Raw genomic sequence first — 27,403 nt, 5'->3', positions numbered from 1 at the left:
GCCGTGAGCAGGAATCGAACGTACGACCTCCGAATAACACGTTCGATGACCTACCACTGTGCTATCACGGCGGCTATTCCCCAGGCCAGTTTATTGGGTTTATAAGTGAATTTAAACGTGGGAGTGCCAGTCAGCGCCACCTGTTGCATTGGCGGCGAGTGTGGTACACTCTTTTTATTAGCCTGTATGGCGTCACGTAACACGTGAACTTATTCCGAGCTGGCAGCTGACCAACAGTCCCTCGTATACAACCTAACGGCACCACGTCTGCCAGTACGAGACCCTCGTTAATGAATAAGGGAAAGAAGTGTATATTTAAGGGCTCATTTTTTCGTGTTTCGACACAATAATATTGAGACCTAACAGACAATAATGCCAAGGAATGTAGAGGGGAAGTGATTAGAACCAATGTAAAGTGAATAAGAAGAAAGAAAAGTGGGTGAAAAACTAACTTGCCGTGAGCAGGAATCGAACGTACGACCTCCGAATAACACGTTCGATGACCTACCACTGTGCTATCACGGCGGCTATTCCCCAGGCCAGTTTATTGGGTTTATAAGTGAATTTAAACGTGGGAGTGCCAGTCAGCGCCACCTGTTGCATTGGCGGCGAGTGTGGTACACTCTTTTTATTAGCCTGTATGGCGTCACGTAACACGTGAACTTATTACGAGCTGGCAGCTGACCAACAGTCCCTCGTATACAACCTAACGGCACCACGTCTGCCAGTACGAGACCCTCGTTAATGAATAAGGGAAAGAAGTGTATATTTAAGGGCTCATTTTTTCGTGTTTCGACACAATAATATTGAGACCTAACAGACAATAATGCCAAGGAATGTAGAGGGGAAGTGATTAGAACCAATGTAAAGTGAATAAGAAGAAAGAAAAGTGGGTGAAAAACTAACTTGCCGTGAGCAGGAATCGAACGTACGACCTCCGAATAACACGTTCGATGACCTACCACTGTGCTATCACGGCGGCTATTCCCCAGGCCAGTTTATTGGGTTTATAAGTGAATTTAAACGTGGGAGTGCCAGTCAGCGCCACCTGTTGCATTGGCGGCGAGTGTGGTACACTCTTTTTATGAGCCTCTATCGCGTCACGTAACACGTGAACTTATTACGAGCTGGCAACTGACCAACAGTCCCTCGTATACAACCTAACGGCACCACGTCTGCCAGTACGAGACCCTCGTTAATGAATAAGGGAAAGAAGTGTATATTTAAGGGCTCATTTTTTCGTGTTTCGACACAATAATATTGAGACCTAACAGACAATAATGCCAAGGAATGTAGAGGGGAAGTGATTAGAACCAATGTAAAGTGAATAAGAAGAAAGAAAAGTGGGTGAAAAACTAACTTGCCGTGAGCAGGAATCGAACGTACGACCTCCGAATAACACGTTCGATGACCTACCACTGTGCTATCACGGCGGCTATTCCCCAGGCCAGTTTATTGGGTTTATAAGTGAATTTAAACGTGGGAGTGCCAGTCAGCGCCACCTGTTGCATTGGCGGCGAGTGTGGTACACTCTTTTTATTAGCCTCTATCGCGTCACGTAACACGTGAACTTATTACGAGCTGGCAACTGACCAACAGTCCCTCGTATACAACCTAACGGCACCACGTCTGCCAGTACGAGACCCTCGTTAATGAATAAGGGAAAGAAGTGTATATTTAAGGGCTCATTTTTTCGTGTTTCGACACAATAATATTGAGACCTAACAGACAATAATGCCAAGGAATGTAGAGGGGAAGTGATTAGAACCAATGTAAAGTGAATAAGAAGAAAGAAAGTGGGTGAAAAACTAACTTGCCGTGAGCAGGAATCGAACGTACGACCTCCGAATAACACGTTCGATGACCTACCACTGTGCTATCACGGCGGCTATTCCCCAGGCCAGTTTATTGGGTTTATAAGTGAATTTAAACGTGGGAGTGCCAGTCAGCGCCACCTGTTGCATTGGCGGCGAGTGTGGTACACTCTTTTTATTAGCCTCTATCGCGTCACGTAACACGTGAACTTATTACGAGCTGGCAACTGACCAACAGTCCCTCGTATACAACCTAACGGCACCACGTCTGCCAGTACGAGACCCTCGTTAATGAATAAGGGAAAGAAGTGTATATTTAAGGGCTCATTTTTTCGTGTTTCGACACAATAATATTGAGACCTAACAGACAATAATGCCAAGGAATGTAGAGGGGAAGTGATTAGAACCAATGTAAAGTGAATAAGAAGAAAGAAAAGTGGGTGAAAAACTAACTTGCCGTGAGCAGGAATCGAACGTACGACCTCCGAATAACACGTTCGATGACCTACCACTGTGCTATCACGGCGGCTATTCCCCAGGCCAGTTTATTGGGTTTATAAGTGAATTTAAACGTGGGAGTGCCAGTCAGCGCCACCTGTTGCATTGGCGGCGAGTGTGGTACACTCTTTTTATTAGCCTGTATGGCGTCACGTAACACGTGAACTTATTACGAGCTGGCAGCTGACCAATAGTCCCTCGTATATTCGTATACAACATAAGGCACCAACGTTAATTCATTAACGAGGGTCTGCCAGTACGAGACCCTCGTTAATGAATAAGGGAAATAGGTAGATACCTATAGGGATCATTTTTCCGTGTTTTGACACAATAATAATGAAATCTAACAGACAATAACGCCAATATATATATATATATATATATATATATATATATATATATATTGAATGAACTTGCAGATAGCACATTTGATAAGAAAATTGTCTTTACTAACGTTTCGGCCATGGCACGGCCTTCGTCAGTGGCGTTCCGGTGGCTCTGGTCCCAACAAATCGGGCTTCTATTCACATGATAAACCCAAAAAAGCATTTAGGAGGAGCTACGGAAGGTGACCAAATACTTCCAACTCATCACTGAGGTGCGACAGTTTGGTCGTGTAGGTATTCTCTGCTGTTCTCCAGATCAGGCCTGCGTATCAGACCTGCTAAAATGCACATCATGTGCCTCTCTCCCGGTGAGCTCCTTTGTTCCTCCTCACTTGGCCTGTGTGAAAGGTTTAGTTCTTGGGGTGGACTAGAGTCTATCTCCGCCCGAAATTCTAGAGATCTCTTTCCTAGCTGGCATGGTAGCAGTCTTCCACTGTTCTCGTAGCGCTGAACGAAAAAGATCCCGACAGTGTCGGTGATAGTTACCTTTACTGGTACTATTAGACTAACAGAGATCAGAGCGTCGCCACTGATATATGGGGTCGAAGCAAATATCGAATCGGAGATATATCGGGTCGAAACAAATTGTGTTAGGAACCTAAGGTGAGGCGATTTGGCTCCCCATAAAAAGTTTCGACCCCATTCAGCTTTCCGAGACATTAGAGTCCCAAGCCTAGCTCACGGTGTAAGACACAAACACTTTAGGTGGGGAACCTTCTCGTCTTTCCTATGGGATGTGATCGACCAGATAACAGAGACGCGCGTCCGTCGGACTGCTGCCGGCAGCGCACCTAGCGACCAGCTAGCGCAACTTAAAAAAAAAAGAGAAAGACATTTTCAGGCACTGTTGCTATAGCAACCGGTGAGGCTGGTAGCAATGCCGGCATTCCGAAAGCGTCGCGCTATTCACTCACAAAAAAAAATGGCTACATATCCACGGAGTGAACGATGGAGAATGGGGCGAAGCATTCCTCCGTCCGTTCGTTCTTGCTTCCGTCCGTCCATGCGTCCGTCTGTGTGACTGTCCGTGCGTCTGTGCATGCGCCCGTCCCTGCGTCCGTTAATGTGTCTATCCACGCATCTCTCTGTGTGTAAGCTCATCCATCTTATTCAACACTCCAAGTACAACCATCTCGCATCTTTTCATCATATATTCCCATATAGAAGCACCGCCATCCAGCGGTTATTTCAAGGACTAAACGAGAGGTGGCACACGTACACTTTTTTACGGCTTGCACTTCGTATCTACTTCTCACCTCTAACCACCTCGAGTTCAAGGTATGTACTAGTTCACTGTATTCATGGCACTGCGGCTCAACACTCGCTAAACATTTCTAAAACTCAGGAGGTTAAACCCAGCGAGTATAACGTAGCAACCCTTTCTTGTCAGATAGTGCTCAATGTACAAGTCAATGGCTGCTAATGAAAATCGCAGCGTACGCGTTAGCTAAAAGCCGAATGCTCCTGTCTCTCATTCTCTCTTAGCAGCCATTGGCGTGTACATCGAGCACTATCTTCTATTGTTCAACAACGCAAAGAAATCGCTCACCGGCACCACCTTGGAGGTCAAAATGTTATACTTGTTACACACTACAGCGGCTACGAGGGACGAACAAGTGTTCCTATATTAAGCTTTGCCCCTAAAAAAAAAAGTCATTCGGCCACTTCAGTCGCTAGCGTGCCTTTGACGCGTTTCATGAAGTAATAAGTGGTGTTTCATTATTCCCGTTTGCGGAATGAACTTGTGATGTGGTGAGCAGCCATCAATGGAATCTGCTGAAAAAATACGTTCCCACAGTGAGTGAATATGAGAAGAAAGTGATTCGTTAGTGGTTGCCGGTCAGGTTACCCTACGCGCCAAGAAAAAGTAATATTATCCAATGTTCCATCTGATCCCGAACGCCGCAAAGCAAGGACTCAAGAGGTTTGCAGGAAGGACTGTCCGCTCAGCACAAAGGATGCAGTCTGCAGCAAACACTTCACAAATTAGATGATTCGTCGTGAATGTGAATAACTTTCGTTGCACGACCATTTGTTTTACGTTTATGCATGCACAATGATACCCGCAATAGTCTTTTTCCTGTTGCAGAGGTAGTGAGCTTTGTTTTACGGTATTGCATTGTGCATTCACTGCTTTTTGTGAGCATGTTTCCAGTGCCATTCTAAAAAAGGTCCGCTGATTGTTCAATGCGAAAAAAAAAATACTTCAATCTTTGTTCCGTGTACGGTAAGAAGGAATGGTAAAATCAGCGAGAAGATAGGTGCAGGGTCCCCCGTAAACTTGTCTCCGATCGGGTAACCACACGGTCGTAAACTTTTCGCCGTATAATTATTATTATAGCCGCGAAAATAGAATTTGGCGCAACAACGGATGGTATCTATGTAATGCACGCCAAGAAATTGGTCAAGGTGTTTGAGTGGTTGTTTTTCTTTTTACGCGCAGTCACGTGGTCTTACGCAGGTTCTACTTTGCTCGACAGCGAAAGAAGGTGCTTCCCCCCCGCCCCCGCCATCCGCGTGCTTCGCAGATCCAGCTTACCGATACGAGTGCGCCATCTACCATCAGCGAGAGCACAAAAACTAGCTCATTTAAATAAAGAACCGCTTGATACAAAATTTTGGAAAGCATCTTAGTTATGTGCGTATCTGTTACTCCCCAAACAGTATTAAGTTCACGAGACGTGCGAGAACCGCTTCAAATATCGGAATGTGTTCCATAGAGAGGCGTGTAGATTGTGCTCTCCACGTGACTCAAGCCCCCGTCATGCTTGCAGACAACAGTAATCAATTTTCGCTCTTTGGCACGAACAACGCTCCCGTACCATTTAATTCAAATTTCCCACGAAGGACCGGTTGTAATAGCAACGCCTCTTTCTGTCTTCAAGTTGCGTCTACTCACCGATAGGTACGCTGCTTGTAGCGGTCCGACGGACGCACGTCGCTGTTGCTTTATCTGGTCGGTCGCGTCTCGCGGGTGTCCCCACCTAAAGTGTTTGTATCTTACACCATGGCCTAGCTTCATCATTTTTCTGAGACCATTAGCTGCAGTTTCGTCCCTGCCACTGCCGTCTTCAGTTCTCATCTTTACGAATTCATTTCCTGTAGGACATTATCGCCTATATATTATTGAAGACTAGAGTCTTTCTTGGGGACCTTCGACGCAAAACTTTTGGTCTGTCTGTCCGCCTGTATGTCAGTCTGTATGTACATTTGTCTGTTTGTATGCACCTATTGATACCCCAAAGGGCACCAAACGATACCGTAAACGGCCGACCCCATCCGCAGCGCCCACCAATATTGCTCAAGGTTCAGCATTCATACTTGTGCGATTGTCAATTAAAAAGCAATTATTGCGCATATTTGAGGCGTCATAACAACACGTGAATATTCTGTATGTGTGTCTTTTTTACTACAAAAGGTACACATAAGTACTTCTAAAGACCATAGCGTTTATCACGCTGCGCTCACAATGTAACACTTGCACGAAAAGACAAGTGTTTCCAACACTTTGCTAACACGACACTGTCGTGGCACCTACCCGTCGCCTTGGCCCCGCCGTGATGGTCTAGTGGCTAAGGTACTCGGCTGCTGACCCGCAGGCCACGGGATCGAATCCCGACTGCGGCGGCTGTATATCCGATGGAGGCGGAAATATTGTATGCCCGTGTGCTGCGATTTGGGTGCACTTAGAAGAACCCCAGGTGGTCGACATTTCCTGAGCCTTCCACTACGGCGTCTCTCATATGGTGGTTTTGGGACGTTAAACTCCACATATTAATCATTACTCATCGCCTTGCGTTTTACACCTTATCGCCTCCGAGACGGGCGCGCACGCCGCACGCTTTATTTTCCAAGATAACTGCCAGATAGCGCTCATGACTCACGTGTGACGTGACTGGATGCGCTCGTTCGCCTCCGCTGCACGCTCGAGGCACTTTAACGAAGCGCCTCCAGAATACTATTCACCAGTTTTCTTGCGCAGAACATCAAATAAACGTTTTGTTCACTTTCTCCAGACGCAAGACGATCGTCTTTCAACGACATTTGCAGTGTAACATGCAGATACGGGGCCATTTTTTGTGTTTTAGTTTTTATTCGTAAATCTTACGGATATCCGTATAAGTGTGAATTTTTTATAGATGAAGCAACCACAAAAAAACGCGGCTGATCCCTTCATAAATAAATCGGTATAACACGAAAGTGAAACATGTCTTTACGGGGGTAGTTGGGCGTTTATTACGCAGTGTTTCGCAACAACAGCACATTGCAAAAATCACGTCAATAACGACAAGCAGCTCAAAACTTGCAGCGCACTCCTCATGCAGAAAGAACGCACGAAACCAGCATGCACAGAACGAGCGCGTGCTAAACACGGTCACATCTCGGCTCTTAAAGCACGCTGTTCAAACACAAAGAAAGACGCACAAAAAGAGCGCAGAAAACTACACAGGACAAGCGCGAGCAACTGTTACGCTTACTCCTCTGTCGTGTGTCAGCCAGCGCACTCCTTTCGTGAATGCGGCCGCGTCAGCGTGCGAAGTGACCTCCGTTCCCTCCTGAATTACGAGTCTGATTAGCGCTGAGCAGGAGAGACCACGCTCCCTGGAGCCGGCGCTTTGTGGAGGCGACAACCTTGAGAGCGCAACACGAGCCCGTCACGCTATCTCGCCTCTGGACACAAAAATGCACTAAAGTTTCGAAGCTCTGAGGACCAGCAAACGGAGTATTGTGTATATAGATGGCTTGCCGTTAGCATTCCACACAACGCACGCTTTGTGCCGCAGTGGTCAGCGCCACGGGACGTAAATCGAGGGGTTCCTAGTTCGATTTTGTGCGATGAATCCTTGGCCTCTAGTCTTTATTTTTTCAACACTACTTTTCTCATGGAAGTACGTCAGCAAAGCCGTGGTGGACTACGGCATAAAACACTTTCTTGGTAATAAAAGTAGATGGCAGTTAAGCGCTTTCCTTAACGTTGCCAAGGAAAGCGCTTATATATATATATATATATATATATATATATATATATATATATATATATATATATAGGGACAAAATAACAAAGAACAAGCAGCCTTCGGCATGCAGCTATGCACGTTTGAATGTCAAAAAATGTGACTTTATTATTCCAGACAATGTTTGAACATTTAATGTCCCGGCAGAATTTTCGAACTGTTTTTAAATAGTACAATCCTATGTTTGCTAGAATTTGCAGTCACGAGGGTTATAAAGGTTGTAATATTTCCGATGTCCGCATAAGTACTCGTATTCTAGCAAGCAATTATGATAAGATCCAGAGCCACCAGTTAGCCAGATGTGAAATTCGCACTTAATGAAACCTTTAAAGAAAGAAAGTTTAGAAACACGGCATTTGTAAAATCAATCCAGTACATATATTTCAATATAAGCACGTCCTTTAAAAGAGCTAAGCACTGCTAGAGCTGCGCAGTGCTCAGGAAAGAAAATAACTTCAGATTTTTCTGAAAAAAAATGTTCAGCGTAGTTTATAGCTGAGTGGTTTGCGTTTTTTGCGGGCGTAATGTTATTGTTTGGGCAACATTGTAACCTTATCGCGCGCAAGATTCATCTCGTGCTTAGCTGATTTAGCTAGAATTGTACAAGCATAATTTAAGCAAACAAGAAGCACGCGTAACGCATTCAAATACAAGTCATATCTAACACTCATGTATCTAATCAAAATTCAGCTAATGACTACAGCTATTTTTTGAAGCTGTGCCTGCAATCTGATCTGTGAAAGGTTTATTTACACCAGATCTAGGCTACCAACGCAATGACGTTGTTATCACTTGTGCAGGCGCGCAGTCATACGTACACATCGTTATTAAGCTAGCAGCATTTATATGTTCTTTCGGAGTACATGTATGGAGGCGGAAATGTTGTAGGCCCGTGTGCTCAGATTTGGGTGCACGTTAAAGAACCCCAGGTGGTCGAAATTTCCGGAGCCCTCCACTACGGCGTCTCTCATAATCATATAGTGGTTTTGGGACGTTAAACCCCACATATCAATCAATCAATCAATCGGAGTACATGTGCCGGTGTGGCGCCCCAAAATGAGGAAGACGAGCAGGCATAAGATAGCGCCATGACTGTTGATCACAAATATTAATATATATATATATATATATATATATATATATATATATATATATATATATATATATATATATATATATATATATATATATATATATATATTGTGACGATGGAACGCGTTTATTTACAAGATGGGTAATGCAGAGGTGTAGCCCAGCGAAGGATCCACAGCGTCGCTCGCGAGCCAGTCGAGTCTCTTCCTCCTCTTCGTCGAATCTTCGCTAGCGCGTTTCACTTCCCGGTTCGCAGACGATGCCCTCTGGGCGAGTCACTCAGATGGTTGATGGTGCACGGTTTAAGGCGCGCAACGTGTGTCAGTTGTGTTTTGCTAGAGTGGCGACCATTGCTTGTGACGCTTGAGATTACGTACGTGACGTCGCTGAGGCGGTCAAGAATGACGAATGGACCGGAATAGTGAGCCAAAAACTTCTGGCACAAACCACGTTTGCGGACTGGTGTCCATAACCACACAAGATCGCCCTTACTATAAGATACGGAGCGATGGCAGGCGTCGTAACGTTTCTTAGAACGCTGCTGGGATGCCAAGGTTCGGAGGCGTGCGATGCGACGGGCTTCTTCTGCGCGGCAGAGCGTCTCGGCTATCGAGGTTGCCACGTCTAGTGTAAAAGGTAGTATAAAGTCGAGACAAAATCGTGGGGAGCGAGCGTACAGCAGGAAAAATGAAGAGTAACCTGTAGTCTCATGCTTCGCGGTATTGTATGCGTACGTGATGTAAGGTAGCACTTCGTCCCAGTTTTTGTGCTTAGAATCGACATAAATAGACAGCATGTTCATGAGAGTCCGGTTCGTGCGCTCTACGAGACCATTGGTCTACGGGTGATATGGTGTGGCATGGCGGAAATGGCAAGCAGACAGACGCAGGATCTCTTCAACGACGTCGGCAACGAACTGACGTCCGTGGTCGCTAATGGCAACGCGTGGAGGACCATGGCGGAGAATTATACAGCGAAGCATAAACTGCGACACGTGCATGGCCATTGCAGCAGGTATTGCAGCAGTTTCTGCGTAGCGCGTTAGGTGGTCAACACAGACGACGACCCATCGATTGTTACTGCTCGATCGTGGAAATGGACCGAGCAGATCGACACCAACAGTCTCGAAGGGAGAGTTAGGAGGTAGAACAGGATGGAGAAGTCCTGGCGGCGTAGCCGTGGAACGTTTGTGTCGTTGGCATTGTTCGCATCCAGCAACGTATTTTTCCGTGTCGTGTCGCATCTTGGGCCAATAGAACCTTTGCTGGATTCGTTGAAGCGTTCTGGCGAAGCCCATGTGGCCGCAGGTTGCGTCGTCGTGTAAGGACCGAGAGACGTGAGCCCGTAAAGTGCGTGGAACAACAAGAAGCAGACGGGCGCCTTGTCCGGAATAATTCTTCTTGTAAAGGACGCCGTCATGAACCACAAAGGGCTTGGGTTTGCGTGTTCATTTGCGGAGGCGAACAGAGAATCTAAGGAGCGGTCCTCTTGTTGGGCTGTCCGGAAAGTCGCGAGATCAGGGAACTCAGAGGCAATAGCGCCGATATACTGGTCGAAGTTGTCAGCGTCGCACTCAGTCGTCGGTAGAGGAAGGCGCGATAGGCAGTCGGCGTCTGCGTGCCGGTTACCGCTCTTGTAGCGTACTGTGAAGTCGAACTCCTGTAAGCGCAGAGCCCATCGCGCCAGTCGTTCAGATGGGTCTCGGAGGCCTACCAACCAGCATAGAGAATGATGGTCGGTGATTACCGAGAAGCGACGGCCGTAGATGTATGGGCGAAACTTGTGCACGGCGAAAACGACTGCGAGGCACTCCTGTTCTGTGACTGTGTAATTTCGTTCTGCCTTGCTCAACAAACGACTCGCGTAAGCGACCACGTGTTCAGCATTGTCATGGCACTGAACGAGCACCGCACCAAGGCCGATTCCACTGGCATCTGTGTGAATTTCCGTTTCAGCAGAAGAATCGAAATGGCGTAGTACCAGTCCTGAAGTCAGTATGAACCGAAGCTGCTTAAAGGCTGCTTCGCAATCCGGTGTCCAGTGGAAAGGGACATCCTTTTGCAGCAAGTCAGTCAGTGGTTGTGCTTTATCAGCGAAATTCGGAACAAATCGACGAAAGTAAGAACACAGGCCCAGGAAGCTACGCAACTCCCTGGGGGACTGCGGCTGCTTGAAGTTGCTGACAGCGGCGAATTTCTTCGGGTCCGGTCTCACGCCATTTTTATCCACCAGGTGTCCCAGAACCAAGGTTTCGCGTTCTCCAAAGCGACATTTTTTTGAGTTCAGTGTAAGCGCAGCTTCCTCGAGACAGGTTAGAACGAGGTCAAGGCGATGATTATGTTCTTCAAATGTTCGGCCAAGAATCACCACATCGTCCAGGTAACACAGGGAAATTTCCCATTTGAGGCCCCGTAAAACGGTGTCCATATATCTTTCAAATGCGGCGGGGGCATTACACAAGCCGAATGGCATAACATTAAACACAAACAGACCGTCGGGTGTAACAAAGGCCGTCTTTTCTTTGTTAGCCGGATCCATGAGGATCTGCCAATACCCGGATCGCAAGTCCACCGATGAAAAATAGGACGCTGAATGCAGGCAGTCGATGACATCATCGATGCGAGGAAGCGGGTACACGTCCTTCTTAGTTATAGAGTTGAGACGTCGGTAGTCAACGCAGAACCTCCAGGACCCATTTTTTTTTTCTTGACCAAGATAACAGGCGCAGCCCAGGGACTTGACGATTCTTGAATTACGCCAGAGGTTAGCATCTCGCTGACTTGCTCTGAAATTACCTTGCGCTCTGACGCGGAAACTCGATAAGGTTTCTGTCTGAGGGGGTGCGCAGATCCGGTGTCGATCTTGTGACGAGTGCGTGTGCTGGGCGTCTGAGGTCTATGCGACTTCCGTGCAAAATGAAATACTTTAGCGTGCCTGGCCAGCAGTGTAAACAACACTTTGCGCTTATGCGAGGGAATAGACTTGCTAACCATCTTATAAAATTTGTATTCCGTGCCGGATACATCAGCATAGTCCGAATTTGCCGCATTGCTGAGAGCTCCTATGCGGATACTGCACTGCCCTTCAAACATGGCAAGGCGCATTCCCTCGTGTAGTACAACAGACTTGGATGAGCAGTTAACTACCCATAATTTAGTTTTTCCCTCGGTGAGAGACACAACGCAGCGCGGCAGAAAGATGTTTTTCTTCATGCAATGCAAAAGGCAACGGCTCAATCACAATATCAGGAGAACTGAAACTCGAGTCGGCATTCGAAGCAGCAACGGGCACGCTGGCAGTAGACCATGCCGGTAGAATAGTGTCGTTAACTACAACTAGGTTGTCGTCTCCGCTACGCTGAGGCTGCTGGGCGAGGGCGGACGACAGAACCTCGCCTGCCCCGCAGTCGACAGTCGCACGGCACTCCTGCAAGAAGTCAATTCCAAGGATAACGTCATGCGTGGAATGAGCGAGCACTGCGAATTCTGCCTTGAACGCTTTACCAGCAACACGAACAGACACAGTGCACACACCTACTGGACACAAAGCCGTGTCGCTGACTGCTCGAAAAGTAGAAGATTTATTCCAATAAAACATGGCCTTGCGGCCAAGTCTCTCCTTGAAAACTAAACTCCTTACAGAAGCTGTTGCGCCGGTGTCTACCACAGCCATCGTGAGAACATCGTCAATGAATACATGACGAATACAGCGAAGGGTCCACAGCGTCGCTCGCGAGCCAGTCGAGTCTCTTCCTCCTCTTCGTCGAATCTTCGCTAGCGCGTTTCAATATATATATATATATATATATATATATATATATATATATATATATATATATATATATATATATATATATATATATATATATATATATATATATATATATATATATATATATATATATATATATATATTCGGTGTTTGTGTGCACGCGTGTGGGTGGGTGTGTTTGTGTGCGTGTGTATTGATCGTATAAGCCTCCCTATCCACTTTACCTTACCCTGGACCCTACTTGGTAGAAAAACATGTGGCAGTTAATGTTAGGAATTTAGACATCATTCCTTTATATAAACCCGACCTTGAGCATTTTTATTCTTGTATTAGGCCTGTATTGAACACATGATTCTGAGCGTGATCAGCCAACATGAGACGAGCTGGTGACAAGTCCGGCCCGTAAAATACTTCCGAGACTCCCGAACACGTGAAGGGTCAATCACGCGTGAGACCACATAGTTGCCAAGTTTCAATTCAGTCATGTAATACAGGAACGTGCGTCACGACAAGCAATTTCAGGTAATGAATCAAGCTGTAAATTTGCTGACTACCAATATGGCATTATACCACAAATTATCTCTACGATAATATTGAGCAATGACCTTTTCTCTGCGGCTATTTATGCATGCACATGTTGGTGCTTCATCGCAGTTGGTAATTTTACCACAGGCAGAAGTACACAACCTTGCCATAAATTCGACACGCGTTTGATTGTTTGTCCTGCTAGAATACCAGACCCACACACTTTGACAAGCATCGCTGGATGGCTTTTCATGAGCGTTAGCATTTAACTCTTTGTAAAGCAGATGCGTCGGTGCGTCAATTATTAATACGTGCTTCTGTGCTTGGCCCAGTGAGCTAGATATCAAAAAAACACAAAAGCAAGACAAGTTTCTGCAGAAATCTTCAAGACATAACCTTCTGGAAAAGTTTACCGATGTGCCACGCCAGTGATTGTCTTCAACACGTTGTTAGACCTTAATATAGAGTAAATTTGACATTATTATCATAAAAATTGCTCTAGATAATCACATTGTGCAGAAATTTCATCATTTTTTGCTTGAATAACTGTTTATCTTGTAGGAAACAAACATTTACTTTCGCGGCATTGTAAAAGAAGCAATCTTCAGTAACAAAAATACCCCCACTTCCCAGAAGATATCTCGAGGAATGCGAATGAAGTTCTTGCGCCCAGGGAGGGTACAATTGCCGCTAAACATTCGCTTTCATCGACGTCTGTCATCACCTTGAGAGACGCTCAGCTAGCGAACGGTCGAGAGTGAGGAGCAAGCGGACGGGAGAGTGAGGCGCCAGCGTTTTCGGCTCGCAATTGGTGTTTCACAGCGGCGTGTCTAGCACACATTTCAAGGGCACTCTTCAGAGGCGTCCAGCCAGTGAACGGTCGAAAGTGAGGCGCTAGCAGACGAGAGAATGGGGCGAAGGGACGAGAGAGAGCAAACGACGAGAGAATAAGCGGGGAAGAACTGCACCTACACTCTCTGGCACAACATGCTCCAGTTGCTAGGGGCGAGGACAAGCGTGCGCCCACAGCTGTTCCCAAGGGAGAGGAAGTGAGAGCGGAGCGATATCTCCTGCTGGCACATGGACACCGCCGACCGGATGCTGACATAACCCGACTAGCAAATACATTCGCATTTAAAAGAACTAGAGACAAGCATTCATACTTACATGACTTTTCCATAAAGCTTATTACCGCACACTTTTCCCTCTTATCATAGTACTCGAAATTATAAATTCTGAAGCTCATGTAATCTAAGGAGAAATAAACGTGAGATTAGTCTCATTTCAATGTAACTTGTCAATTGAGTAATAGCAAAACACGTGAAAATTGTTTTGTTGCGATATCAAATATATCGAGAATCTCAGCTGACTTTCGCCAAAGACGCGTCATGTCCCTGGTATATATATATATATATATATATATATATATATATATATATATATATATATATATATATATATATATATATATATATATATATATATATATATATATATATATATATATTGAGAGTAATATTCAATATTTCAATGGACCAGTTTGTCTTTGCGAAGATATGGGTAACACAACGGGAACGCTGTGTTCAAGGATAAATATAAACTGTTGGGAAATAAGTACATTGATTCTTGCTGACAACACTCCCATTGTGTTATAACCCATATATATATATATATATATATATATATATATATATATATATATATATATATATATATATATATATATACGGAGACTTCACTACCGCGTGTCGTCCACAGAGAGGGCAGTGATAACTGCACAGGTCGCCGATATGTTGCGGAAAGGTGTTATCCAAGAGTCATCTAGTCCGCGGGCCGCGCCTGTGATTTAGTAAGAAAGAAGGATGGATTATGGCGATTTTGCGTTGACTATAAAAAACTAAATACAGTCACCAAAAAAAAGATGTTTATTGGCTTCCTGAAATTGATGACGTCATTGAGTGCCTGCATTCCGCTGCCTACTTTTCGTCACTGGATTTGCGATCAGGGTATTGGCAAATACCCATGCACCCTTACGACAAAGAGAAAACGGCCTTTGTGACACCTGACGGCCTTTATCAATTTAATGTTATGCCATTCGGTAATTGTAATGCACCGGCATCATCTGAACAATTTATGGACACAACACTTCGAGGACTTCAATGGGAAATTTTTTGTGCTACCTGGATGATGTGGTGGTTTTTGGCAGCACACTGAACGAGCGTAACAGACGTCTCAGTCTTGTTTTGGATTGCATAAAAAGGCCGGCTTGATCCTAAACTCTAAGAAATGTCGTTTTTCGTGAAACGAAGACATTTGTACTTGGACATCTCGTTGACCAAAATTAAATAAGGCCAGACCCACAAAAAATCGAGGCCGTCAGCTATTGCTCTTTCGAACCACCAAAATCGGTGCGGGAATTGAGGAGTTTCTTGGGCCTATGCTCATATTTTCGTCGTTTCGTTCCGAGGTTCGCTGACGTGGTGCATCCCCTAACATGTCTTCTTCACTATCATTACCAACCATCACGCATTATGATGGCTGGTGAATTTTCATGACCCGACTAGTCGACTGGCACGTTGGGCTCTTCGACTTCAGAAGTATGACTTCGTCATCTTATTCTAGTCTGGACGCCACCACGCAGATGCCGACTGTCTCTCCCACCTTCCGCTGAAGACGACTGAGTGCCAAGAAGACAGTTTTGACGACTTTTTTACCTCCATTTCTTCCACATTCCCTGGCTTAAGTACTTTCAAGAAAGAACAAGAGACTGATATTAGCTTGGAGCCATTACTTGCCGCGGCATCGCGTCCTCAAGCCAACGGCTGCTTTTGTGTCCGTGACGGCCTTCTATACGAGACAAATTATTCGGCTAAAGGCACACGCTTCCTTCTAGTCGTACCACAGAGCCTACAATTTGACATACCGAAGGCCATGCACGACGATGCGACAGCTGGTCATTTGAGGTTCATCAGAACTTTGAATAGGACACAAGAGCGCTTTTACTGGTTCAGAATGTGGGACACAGTCAAGCACTATGTCGCAAGTTGCGAACAATGCCAACGCTAGAAGCGGCCTACGACTCCTCCGCCAGGTCTTCTCCATCCGCTGCCACCTCCTCATCTACCATTTGATCAAGTTGGCACCGACCTTTTGGGCCCATTTCCACGCTCGTCTAACAATCGATGGGTGATAGTGGGCGTCGACCATCAGACTCGTTACGCAGAAAGTGCGGCGATACCATCCTCGACAGCGGCGTGCGCGGCCGTGTTTTCGCTTAGATTCATCATTCTTCGGCATGGCTCTCCCAGAGTGATCATTAGTGATCGTGGTCGTCAGTTCGTTGCGTACGCCGTCGAAGAACTGGTTCGTCTGTGCAATTCGCAGTTCCGCCATTCATCCCCGTATCACCCTCATACGAATAGGCTGGTAGTACGTACGAACAGAACTCTGACAAACATGTTGGCCATGTACGTATCGTCTGACCACAAGGACAGGGACGACGTTCTCCCCTTCATTACTTATGCGTATAACACGGTCACACATGAGACAAACAATTACAGTCTTTTTTACTTCCTTTACGCACGTTCCCCGTTACGCAGCATCGATACTAGTCTACCATTTGACTTCCTTAGCGACTACTCTGTCTTCAAGACACTCTGCCTAGCCGAAGAAGCCCGGCGTATTGCCCGTCTTCGTGCTGTGGCTTCGCAACACCGATCAAAGGAAAGCTATGACAGCCGCAATTAGTCTGTAGCATACTGCAAAGGAGACTTTGTGTGGTTGTGGACGCTACAACATAAACGGGGCCTATGCGAAAAGTTTTTACCTCAGTACAGTGTCTCTTTCGTCATTGTCGATCGCTTTAGTAATTTTGTTGATCTCTGTGGTATGCAAGTTATTTACAAAGGTAATTGCAAAGAAAATAAAGAAAACAATACAATTCAATCAACCAAAGGAACAAGCAGGATTTCGAACAGGCTACTCAACAATCGAACACATTCATACTATCAATCAGGTAACAGAGGAATGCTCAGAATATAACCAACCAGTATACTTAGCCTTCCTAGACTACGAGAAGGCGTTTGATTCAGTAGAAATATCAGCCGTCATGCAGACACTCCGGAATCAAGGCGTCGACGAAGTATATATAAACATCCTGGAAGAAATCTACAGGGGATCAACTGCTACTATAGTGCTTCATAAAGAAAGCAACAGAATACCAATCAAGAAGGATGTAAGGCAGGGGGACACAGTCTCCCTAATGCTATTTACCACGTGCTTACAGGAGGTTTTAAGAAGCCTAGAATGGGAACAGTTAGGGATAAGAGTTAATGGAGAGTACCTTAATAACCTGCGCTTCGCCGATGACACTGCATTGCTGAGTAAATTAGGCGACGAATTGCAACTCATGATTACGGAGTTAGACAAGGAGAGCAGAAAGGTGGGTCTTAAAATTAAGCTGCAGAAAACGAAAGTAATGTACAACAACCTCGAAAAACAGCAGCGTTTTGAGATAGGTAATAGTGCACTTCAAGTTGTAAAAGGCTATGTCTACTTAGGGCAGGTAATAACCGCGGAACCGAACCATGAGATTGAAGTAACTATAACAATAAGAATGGGGTTGAGCACATTTGGCAAGCACTCTAAAGTTATGACAGGTAGATTGCCACTATCCCTCAAGAGGAAGGTATATAACAGCTGTATCTTGCCGGTACTTAGCTACGGAGCAGAAACCTGGAGATTTACAAAGAGGGTTCCGCTTAAATTTAGGACGACGCAGCGAGCAATGGAAAGGAAAATGGTAGGTGTAACCTTAAGAGACAAGAAGAGAGCAGAGTGGATTAGGGAACAAACGAGGGTTAAGGATATCATAGTTGAAATAAAGAAGCGGAAATGGACACGGGTCGGGCATGTAGCGCGTAGACAGGCTAACCGCTGGTCATCAAGGGTAACTAACTGGATTCCCAGAGAAGGCAAGTGGGTTAGGGGCAGACAGAAGGTTAGGTGGGCAGAGGAGATTAAGAAGTTTGCGGGTGTAAATTGGCAGCAGCAAGCACATGATGATGATGATGATGATGATGATGATGATGATGATGATTATGAGCTATTTGACATACGTGGTAGCACGACTGACATCAGCTGGCCGTCGGTCAAACCGGGCCCAGCTGGTACATGTCGCTCGCTTTAAACGGTTTCACCCTAAACATTCGGAGTTCTTCATACTTGCCCAGCAGGCTTCGTCTGAGAGCCGGGAAACGCAACGGGTATGAGCCGAGAGAGAAGAAGAGGAGGAGGATGAGGTGAACTGGTGCAGATACCGACGCCATTACTGCCGAACCATCAAACTCGCCCTGCTAATAGACAACCTTAGAATTTAACCGTAACAATATACGATATATATATATATATATATATATGTGTGTGTGTGTGTGTGTGTGTGTGTGTGTGTGTGTGTGTGTGTGCGTGCGTGCGTGCGTGCGTGCGTGCGTGCGTGCGTGCGTGTGTGTGTGTGTGTGTGTGTGTGTGTGTGTGTGTGTGTGTGTGTGTGTGTGTGTGTGTGTGTGTGTGTGTGTGTGTGTGTGTGTGTATAAAGGAGCAATGAAAACGAATCTTGCTGTCTCATTTCGATTTCGAGCTTGTAGATAAAAAACCCATGCTTATGTTCCTGCTCTTCCTTTCATGCATGACCTTCACAACTACATTCATTCAGTAAGCGCTCTTTATCATAGCTATCAAAAAATACACCTTTGTTGTCTGTTTTCAAGTAAGGATCTATCGCTCTCAATCTCGGCAAGAAAATTTACTTACCTATACCAGGATCATGCGCTGGAGCTCTACCGAGGAAATGCGCCTGTCCATCGCGCTCATGTGCGGCATGATTTCTTGTCTTATGTCCTGAAAAGAAGGCGCTACATTAGTTGCTGAGTGCTGCTCGAGCCTTCCCAAAGTCAGCTACCATTGAAAAAAAACAAATTTAAATAAAAATGTGTAAACTTATCACAGCACCTTGTCTATAACACTACGACGTGGTCTTGAAAAGCGTTTTCAAGTGTCCCAAAGTATATAATTCCTGTCGACAACCCAAAACCCAACTTGGAGCACATCGTCACAATATCAAGCCGAGTTATTTCTTGAATGTCATCTCAGACATTGTCATGCTTTAATAACTCCCCCAATGCCTAAGAGAATCCGGCTGTCAGAATGTGCTTCATCCAGATTGGACATTGATCAAAATTTCACATTTTTCCCTGCAACTCAGATGTTTTTGTCAGTAATTTTTACAACGAACATCCTTCAACCTGCACAGAACAGCGGTCAAAGACTGCCATTCGTAAAACATTCACCAACAAATAGCTTTATTATGTGTGTTATAGCGCATTTCCTTCTGTATTTTTACATCCCCGATAGTTAAAAAGACACACCCATCTATCACATTCTTGAAAGTGATTGTAAGTGTAAAAAATCTCTGAGGTTCTGATAAGCGACGTGAAAATTCTCGATCATTGGCAACAGAAATCAGGGAATCCCAAAACGTAAAATAATTTTATGGCTTATTTATTCCTATCTCTTGACTTCAAGCTCATGTCCCGGCAATAATAGCATGGGCAGAAATCGGTAACCTTTATAGAGCAGCAAGAGTGGTTGAAACGTTCGGTTCAAATGAGTACCGTTGCGACGCCTATAACTTACGGTGGTGTTATTTGCCTAAAACGAGGCGTTCATGGATTCTCATTGCAACGCAGCACTAAATGTTCAGTAGAGGGCGACCTTTCAGACACGACATATATATATGTTTCCCTACCCTCGTGTTAATACATCTGTTAGGCTGCCCTACATACACATGACCACACATCAGAGGAATACTGTACACCATACAATGTTTTGCAGATTTAACAAATTGGAGCTTGTGTTTAATGCTGCATTTTTTATACACGGCAAACTTTGTCACATTTCTTTTGTTAACCAACGCGCACACTCCTCCGATTTGTTTTTGGCCGGAAACGCCACCTTGACATCGTAACTTCCAGCTATCTTTTTGCTCGTGCGCATAAAAGATTTCTAATACCTTTGAGCTCTAATCAATATGTCCTCCCGTTTCCAAAAATGGTTCCCATTCCTCTTTAAGCTACTTTATTAGCCTGATGCCTGTACCCAGCATTATATACAACGAATACCCTGCGTCCCACCGCCGAGCAACCTGTTCTTGAAACAAGGTATGAGCAGTGAGAATTCACAAGTTTAACAAAGCTGGCTGAAAACCAATTGTCACGAGCAAATTACATTTTAAGCGTAGAAAATGGGAGTATAGTTAGCCTTACAGATATCCATAAACTGAGTTGTGTGTTTTTTTTGTTTTTGTTTTTTGTAACGAGCATTGTTCCGGATATTGCGAAAATCTGTCACTTTTGACCGGCATGCATTCGCTCTTCATGTTGTACACGTCACCCGATGCGGTGACCTTATGGTCCGGCAAAGTTACGTCACAGCCGGTAGGGGGCATACGCACTAAGCTTTGATCTGCAAGGAAAATACACTATCGTGGCGCAGCGCCAGTTCGAAGGTTCGTTCATACACGCCGTCCAGCTGTGGTGTGAAGGACGTGTTCCGGAAGTTTGACATCAATGTTGCCGTGCAGATCTCGGACGCAGCGATTGCAGCAAGTTTCTTTGCGCCAGAAAAGAAACTCGTTTGACTTCCAAAATGATGACCTCCAAAATGACAACCTCCAAAATAGTGGACTTCCGAAATGGCGGCGCCAACGCTAGTGATTCTCGCGGATGACGTCAAGTGCGTACCCCTTGTCGATGTCAATGAAACGCGAGTATTTTGGCGAACTACGAAGGCTTAATAGCTACATAGCGCACAAGCAAATGGAGACTTTTTCTCTCTTTTGCTCTCACTAATCAGTACGTGAGCATCCTGTACATCCTGTACAGATGAAGCGTCTCAAAAAATCTCGAAGTAACAGGCGCAATGGGCTTCCCCAGTATAATATAGACCACGCTCGAGACTAATAACGAAAAATGTTCATTATTGAACATTATTGTGGTTTGACGCTACAATGTCCGACCTACTGAAGTTTTACCACGAGTGCTTTCAGGTCTGAAATATGCATTGAACAGTGGGTAATGACCCTCCATTCAACCACGAGTTTCACTGTTAGATTAGCTAGTTTTCTTCAAACTAAATCAGCGCTTGGGGACATTGAGTTTCTTGCAAACACACGTACAAAAACGATAGTTACCCTTTTCTGAATCCCATGCTCTTTCGACAATCATTACTGGTGCGGAATCCATTCCTGGTTTCTTCATTACATGTCCTACCATGCTTTCTTCAACGCTGTAATTTTATTTATCAAAAAGATACGCCATTTATTCAGAAAGAAAACACATATTATTTCATGTAAAAAAATTTCAATATCACTGGAAAACACAAATGCACATAAATATGCGGAACATGCACACTGGTAGGTTATTGGATGTGTAATTGCAGCTTCCGCGTGACACGCAAGTGTTCTACTACAGCGCGACGCCCCTCCTCCACTTTCAGGTTTTGCGCCAACGATGTTCTACACATACCCTGCTTGAAAATAGTAAAATACTCCACGAATGTCATTTAAAAAAAGTAGTCTCCTTTAAGCATGCAATATTGCGTTGCCGAAGCACGGAATCGCACCAGGCTTCAATACAAGTGCATCGTGCAATCGGTGGTTGCTTTAAAGGCCCAGCAGTTAAGAGCGCACATGATTAATTATCTATCATTAACAACAGCAGCAACAACAAAATATTGAGCTGCACGTGTTGCCTTGCGGATGCGTGGTGATTACTCCATCGATTGGCAAGAGGAAGAACAACGCCGCAATGGGCCATTCGCAACTGTGCTCGCTGCACACATTCTCGGATAGTTCTAAACGGTCATTGTTACTCGCAAAGACGTCCTTTTTTTTTTTGCGGAACGGTGTTCATCGAGAAGAGAGGCCGGCCCGCAAATGACAAGGCGATGCGAATGGTGCCCGAATACGCTATATCACATTTTGCTATCCAAGGAGAAGCTTTTTTTTTTGAAGATGAATTTTTTCCATAAGCTTTTTTTGTACCACAAGTTTGTAGCCAGAAATTATAAAAAAATTTAAACACTCATTGCTGCATTGATGTACACGATCGTGGTTTTTTTCATGACTTCCATCTAACCTTACCACGCCAACAATCACTAGGTAGGCTGTCTAGCAAACACCATGATCAAGGATATGTGGGGTTTAACGTCTAAAAACCGCTATCTGATTATGAGAGACGCCATAGTGAAGAGCTCCGCAAATTTCGACCACCTGAGGTTCTTTTACGTGTATACCCAAATCTGAGCACATGGGCTTACAGCATTTTTGTCTGCATCACCAAATTTTTCAATTAGGTTGTGTTATTCAATACAACGCTAGAAGAACAAGTCACCCCAACAGGTGTTGCTGGACACCATTCATAATTATTCGATACATATACAAATTATAGTCATAACATTGTTACGTCAAAACTGACACAAGGCCTATAGCATCGACACAGATGGGGGACAGCATGCACGCGGGACAAGCCCTCTACTTCGTCGCCTTCTGTGTGCAGATAGTCTGATCGCTGATATGTCACCACGTATCCACATAAACAATTCACAAATCACCATCTTAGCTCACTGCCCATGGCATTCCACTGCCGAGCTCGGGCCTGCACTTTCCGTTTAGTCGGCAGTGGTCACATGTTCATGGAGGCGAAACACAGCACTTGAAATCATGTCACTCTTATTTTTATTTTTTACAGAACATGCCCCTGTCAGCTTGAGAAGGGAAAATCTCGAGCGCTACCTATCATTACAGACGGTCATTCGGTAAGACGTATCGCTGAATTATGTTTACACAAGATACATTCTTGGAAACATTTGGGCGCGCACACATTGGACGAAAAAACGAGATGCGAGAAGACAAACGCGCACGTCTATCGTGTGCACGCCGAAATGTTTCCAAGAATGTCTTCAAACCAAGTCGCACAACTTTCCATACTAGGCCGTATATTTTTGCGTGCTCATTATCTTGACCACAAGGCATTGTTTTATTGCTCGCGTCAGTCGAAATACAGTTGATATTGCAGAGAATCCAACGCACACTCTAGGATTTAGCAGCGCGACGCCATAGTCACTGAGATATAACGTTTCATAGCTCGAGATGTTTCTATCGTACTGTCATTTTTGAGACACGGGGGGCGTCCGCAAAAGCTCCACTACACGTATCCATGTGAATTGGCTGCAACTAAAAGCTAATGAAGAGAAATAAACCGTGGTGGCGCTTAATATTTAGCCTTTAGTTGGGGTATTGATTCTAAAGCAAAGAGAGAGTGAATTACGAAGAACAAGAAACAACAAATCACCCTCATTTCGCACTGTGCCCACGACCTCAGCCTCCCACGAAGATTCGTTATCTGCTGGCGTCATATGCATGCGTTTACCACAACGAATATCCATCTGTCTTGTTCTTTTTAATTAGTTGAAGTCCTCCACTGTTTATAGCAAGAACACATTGTTCTTGCTCGTGAGATGTGAACTCAAGTACAAGTGACTTGGATTCTGAAGTCTCCTTTGCGAGCATTTCGGTATTACTATGCTATTTTCTAACAAATGCAGCGTGTTCAAATGCCATTAACTTATAGTAGTCCATTCGGTTCTAGGAAAGTATCTTACCCTTTTTTCCCGTATATGTAGCTTTGATTAAACCACAGCGAAGTGTTATCGCGTTTTGTGACAATAGTCTTTATACACCGTGGCTCGAGTTCATCAATGTAACGGTTATAGCTTCTTCTTGCCAAAACTATAGGTTGGCCAGTACTGAAAAACTGAAACAAACACATGTATTTGAGTTACTGAGCACATGCGACTACATCTTAACAGGAAATTATAAAAATTCTCGAACAATATAGGATGCATCAAAACACGAAAGAGGTACATTTTCTTTTATAAGCGAGAAACGGCTACTTACTCTCTTTAGTAGTTATTTCTGCCCAGTCTATAATGCGCGTAACGACCTGGTGCAGCATAATGAACATTATCATAATGAACATTATAAAAAATATCAAGCACTCTACGGACAGCACCGTCACAGCGGAAGCTGGAAGAGATGCCTTTCTAGATCCTATAGCGTTAACGAACTCGTTTCGAGGAAATTGCGGCTTACGTGGAGGCACGACCGAAAAACCATAATCATGATAAAGATAAATTTCCAGGTCTGAGTGACTTTTGCTTGACCCGGGACGTTTGCTTGAAAAACAAGTCTGATACAACACAGCCACGCATGTGCTTCGAAATAGTTAAAATTACTTCCTCTTTTTGGAAATTCAGTAAATATTACGTTCATACTTTACAAACACACGCCTCCTATATACATCCTTCACAATACCACATGCGATATCGCAGTAATATTAGGCTATACAAGCACGCATTTTGATTGGGAGTCAAAACGTGTGGTTATCATAACTACGTGGTTTGAAGCCCCCCCCCCCCCCTACAAAAGGCACACTCTTTACAGCGCGTAATCCCCCCTTGAGACCACGTAGTGGGTGCATAGCAAGTTTGAAAATATTGCACGCGCATACTTGCTCGTTGTTTAAAGCAAGCTACATGTTAACACAGAATTCAGCCATGTGCGAAACCTTCCCTGACACAAGCCACTTTCAAATTCATTCATTACATTGTAGTAGTCCACCATTGAAACTTCTCGAGTGAATTCATACAATAAAAAAGTATACAACAAGTGGTTGGAGTACGCACTAGGGACAGGATACCGCTCTCACGCCCAACTCTTAAAGGAGAAGCTTGAAGGTCCCCCCAATTTTTTAAACACTCTTAGCGAAACTGCTACAAGCACACTTGCACGGCACCCGCTACGCAATAAGCCACCATAATTTTCGTAAAGTAGGGAAACGTGCTCTATTCCACTAGTATTAGTCATTCGTCAAAGAAGCGTGATATCCGCTATGCTCCTGCAAGGCCATTGGTGCACTTTCTTGAGGCTGCTGCTGACGACGACGAATTCTAACTCAGCCCTCTGTAATCCCCTCCATCTAATTACTCGTTTTTGGCCAATCCCCTACAGTGGGTGCGAGCCATGCTTTTGGGCCATCATCATCATCGTCATCACCATCATCATCATCATTGTAATGGCGTTGGAAGCATTCAGTCACCCACTAGTAACGCAATTCGCAATGTGAGACGCTTGAGGGTAGTGTTCATTACTTTACTCTTCTGAAACACTCCATTACACATGTTAACGCGATTCCTTAACAAACATGTAGCCTGCATTAGGCCAGTTTGCAGCAGAGTTTCCAGTGCAAGCGTGACTACGTCACATTTGCCCGGTACTCCAGCAACGCATGCGCAAAAAAGTTCTCCTTGGCAGTACGACCAGTGCCGTGCTGTTCCCATATGTACATAGGCAATAAAGAAAGAACATAAAAAGAAAGGGTCGCTCAACATAATTTGACATATTAGCCTGACCTTAACATACACAACACCTTTCTTTGTTGGTGTACCGTTGGAGTACTTTGTACTTGGTTATCGTTCAAATAAGTATGTATGATTGTTCTATGTCGTTCTGCTGTGTTCGGTGATTATGTGTTCTTCATTATTCAGATTTTTCTTGTTTCGAACGTCGAAAGTTTTGACAGTGATGCTCACCCCTGTAATAATTATCATGGAGGATTGACATTATTCTGTAAAGAGATAAATAAATAAAACACCGCACGCGTACAGGCTAGGTTAGGTTATAGGTTAGATATTGTTAGGCTATGTAAGGTTACTGGCGCTGATTCTTTGAGAGCAGAGGGCCCGGGTTCAATTTACATTTTACCCTGAGTATTCTTGTTTACTTCCCCATTTTGTCTCTTATTTCGCGCGATAGTGGCGCGATAGTGGTTATTTCGCGCGACAGTGGCGGCGGCGGAAAACTACGGCACCAAAGTCGGCCCTTGTGTGGTGATCTCGTAACAGGTTTCGCTGTAAAACAGGAACTCACGCGGTCACTGAGCTCCTGGAGAACTGAACATCGTCTTTTTCCTTTCAGTCGACGTATTCGTTCCCCTGCCTTGCTAAAGCAGAAAACGAGACTATGCACTGCCTCCGAGATCGGACTCATGGTAGACATTCTGCAACACGCGTGGTTATGCAGCTATAGTTGCCCGGTCTTACCGAGCTAACAAGCAAATAATCATTGCAAAAGAATCCCAAAAAAGACGGACACTTTATCAGTTTTTCTACTCTTGAGAATACTTATACGGTTTCAGCCGGGTCACACTATGGACAAAAGAAGAGGAAGCTTGTTCGTTCGACCCATGGGCGCCATCATGGCCTATCATCGCCTGAACTCATCTGTAAATAAGCATAATTAAAGTCAATTTAGCCATAACATTAATTTCGATTATAATAAAATGTGCTGCTCAAATACGAACGGAAGTCGAAAAAATTACTTTATTTTGTAGAGCGAAAATATTCGCAACTATTAACGAAAGCACACTTTTATTTTTTAACATTGTCTGTAGAGTAGTCTTCATTCAGTTTAATGCATGGTTGTCAGTTCATGGTTAACATTACCTGTTGATACCCCCCAGCGTATGTTTGACTTTAATACGCAACTACCCAAGGTCATCGACAAACGCGCTCTTCGCGAACTTGATGAACACAAATTGTGGCAAGTGACTGGAAAGTTCTAAAAGGAACTCGTTGAAAGAACGAGCCCAAATCCAGTTATTATAAACAGAACCGGCCACTCGCTTCTGTAGTGCTTCAAGTATCGGCCCGCCTTTCAATATCAACGATGTCATGTGACGACACACTCACTTGACTATGAGGTATGTGACGTTTTGATGATGTCATATTGTGACATCACCGCTTGGTGGTGATTTCATTTTTTTTTGCGTCGTTCGTGCTGGTGCAGCTGAATGTCACTTTTCATGTTTAATAAGGCATCTAAAGCTTTAACCTGAAAAGACGGTTGATATTCCTCCTATCTCGCCGAAAGAGACCACTACATGCGATGATTCTTTAAACAATGGCTCCACCGTCTCGTATACACATTTTCGGGCGCTTTAGCATGCTTTCTCTCGAAGAGCTTCCCGTTTAATACAAGGACGTCATGTGAATGAACGTAGGGCCTAAACGAACAGTTATGGATCAGTTTTCGGTGCACGTGACTTGGGCCACCTCTCTCTCTCTCTTTTGCCTTTTATTGAGGAGGTTACAAAGCTCTCATATACATAGTATACAAGGGTTAGTTGAA

At 44.6% G+C, this 27,403-nt stretch overlaps 1 protein-coding gene across 2 annotated transcripts in view; it reads right to left on the bottom strand.

The window, feature by feature from the left end:
- LOC142788360 (sodium-coupled monocarboxylate transporter 1-like) overlaps positions 1 to 27,403 on the bottom strand; it is a 115,388-nt gene that overhangs the window by 70,500 nt on the left and 17,485 nt on the right. The window contains exons 2-4 of one of the 2 annotated variants that reach the window (XM_075884920.1): positions 23,818 to 23,969; positions 21,347 to 21,441; positions 18,910 to 18,996 (exon numbers count right to left, since the gene is read on the bottom strand). The gene's annotated coding sequence lies outside the window, so the exon portion shown is untranslated. The remainder of the gene's footprint in view (positions 1 to 18,909; positions 18,997 to 21,346; positions 21,442 to 23,817; positions 23,970 to 27,403) is intronic. The other variant, XM_075884922.1, reaches the window with a different exon arrangement.

The sequence above is a fragment of the Rhipicephalus microplus genome, unplaced genomic scaffold (assembly GCF_043290135.1).
Source record: "Rhipicephalus microplus isolate Deutch F79 unplaced genomic scaffold, USDA_Rmic scaffold_56, whole genome shotgun sequence".
In the NCBI taxonomy this organism is placed as follows: domain Eukaryota; kingdom Metazoa; phylum Arthropoda; class Arachnida; order Ixodida; family Ixodidae; genus Rhipicephalus; species Rhipicephalus microplus.
Note: the sequence above shows the minus strand (reverse complement) of the source record. Positions and strands in the feature narration are given on the sequence as shown.